Here is a 2409-nt window from a genome sequence, read left to right as displayed (position 1 = left end):
GTAATGTGTTTTGGGGTTTGAAAGCCACTGGGACATCATGTTTAGAAAATAAACGTCTCGGTTTCTCCGAAACACCCGCAACATACGAAATAACATTAGAGAAGAACCCGTCCAGAGGACCTATACAATTTTTTTTCTTTTTGATCTTTTACCTGGATTACTGAGATGCATCAGGACATACTAAGTAAGCATTTTGGTTTGTCCAGACACCCCCATTTCAGATGGAGCCCCCTCCTCAAATATGGGGTCTATTATAAAATCGTTGGCTGGTGCAGTGTAGGTCAGACTCACATTCCTACTGAATTTCACGTTGATTGGTGTTGCCATTTCTGTGCTACGGTTGACCACAAATCTCTGAAATAAAAACTAAATAAAAAAACTAAAAAGCATGAAAACAGTATGATGCTTTGCGTGCGTGGATGAACTACGTTGAGGCGTAGTAGTAGCTCCCAAACTTTTTATTTTTTGTTTTGTCACTAACTTTGCGAAATTTTAGCGGCTCAATTGGCTTCTGCTAAATTAAGTTAGCCAAGTTTAACTACGCTAACAACTAACAAGCTAACATCAACAGGTTTGTGTCAATCTCACAGTTCTTTGCAGTTAGTTTCTGCTAGTTTTGAAAAATGTGTCTTGAGGTTTAACATTTGTGCAGCAGACCATGAGTTAGTGAAGATAATTTTTGGTTTAGCTGTTCCCACCACATCATACATGTTTCTTTTTTTGAAGGTTCAACTTCAACAGCAATGACACCAACGTGAAACTCATTGCGGGTGACATTTTGTTTCTTGGAGGTTGCCTATGTTGGGACTGTGTTCTTGTTCTTTTTCTCAGTGGAACCCAAACCTGGTCCAATACTGTATTCAGAGGACATGACATGCTTTTAAATCCTTATTTTTCACATTTAAAGCATTCGGTTGGGGTCTGTGTAAAGGGAAAATGCAACGCTTCGTTCTGAATACCTGGTTCTTGGCGCCACAGACTCTCCCTCTCTGAGAGCAACTAGTTTTGGTGCGGCCCCCACTCCATCCCATTCGGCCATTTTTATAGTTTGATAGCAGAGACGATAATATATTTATATAATGATCAATAATGGGAGACATGTCCATCCAGCCTTACATGTTGGAGGCGAATGGAGTAGACGGCAGAACTGCAGATTCATGAAACTAACCTTGTTTAGAAGTTCCACTATAAATACTGTGACGAACTGTTCAATAACAGAAACTAGAGAAAACTGAACAGATTGAAAAATATGACCCAAACAGAACATAAAGGTATAAGTTCAACTTTTCTGCGCAACTAAATAGATTTAACAGATAAAAGCATATTTTGCTGGATATGTCTCCTTTAAAGACTTCAAAAACCAAATCAGAGATGATTCCTTCCTCTTATGTAGCACTCCAGGAGGTCACCGGAGGGTTAGACTGAAAGGTTACGAATTGTTGCATTGTCTCATAACTTTCACGTGCAGGTGGTTTAACACAGCATTGCTCAAACCTCTACAAATATCACGGAGGGTGTAACAAATAGGAAGTCAGGGTTTCGTTGGCACAGGTTCCTATCATCTGTCAGAATTTGCTTAAAGCACTCGACGAGAACGATTCCGTTCTGAGACGTTGCCTCCATGAAGGAGCTTTACTGCCGTCCTCGGGTGTCCCAACATTCAACCCTTTTATGACCGGAGGAGAAAAGCACAGCAGAGGAACTCACACGGTGAAAGACGAGCACAGTTATCAGACTTTCAGATCTTTGTTGATTCACAATGCCCAGAGATAGTGGTTCATTGTTTTTCCTCAGTGTGACGTAAAAAACTTCAGAACTGATTGTGGTCTGAGCTCAAACTACACCTCCCGACTGGTTGCCATATTTTCACCTTCAAAGTTTGCGGTTTGTTTTTCTTAGAGCTCACCAAATTTTTCTTACAGCTTTATGTTCGATGCTAAATCTTTGTTTTTTTTTTAAAGTGTTGGTATCGTGCAAAGACTTTGCAATGCCACGTTTTCTAGTGTCAAAGAAGAAGTGTTAAGTGTGAACTTCTGCTGTTTGACAGTCCCTGGTTTTAATTAAACGTGTGGCGGGAAACACTCGGTACGCAATCACACCAAGAATTTTACTAGTCATCTTACATCTGATGTAGAGTTTACTCATGTTGGAACCACCCAACTTTCTTTTTTTTATCTGAAATTAAAAGTGAGCCAGAGAAAAGTAAAAGATATCTTTGTATGCAGCTGAAAAACACCAAGAATAGCAACAAAAACTGTTCAACATTCTGCTCCTCACCAGGGAAATACTGTGCAAATTTACAGCCGATAAAATAAGTATTGAACACGTCACCATTTTTCTCAGTAAATATATTACTAGAGGTGCTAATGACATGAAATTTTCACCAGATGTTGGTAACAACCCAAGTGA

Source organism: Austrofundulus limnaeus, unplaced genomic scaffold (genome assembly GCF_001266775.1).
Source record: "Austrofundulus limnaeus strain Quisiro unplaced genomic scaffold, Austrofundulus_limnaeus-1.0 Scaffold283, whole genome shotgun sequence".
NCBI classification, from domain to species: domain Eukaryota; kingdom Metazoa; phylum Chordata; class Actinopteri; order Cyprinodontiformes; family Rivulidae; genus Austrofundulus; species Austrofundulus limnaeus.
Note: the sequence above shows the minus strand (reverse complement) of the source record.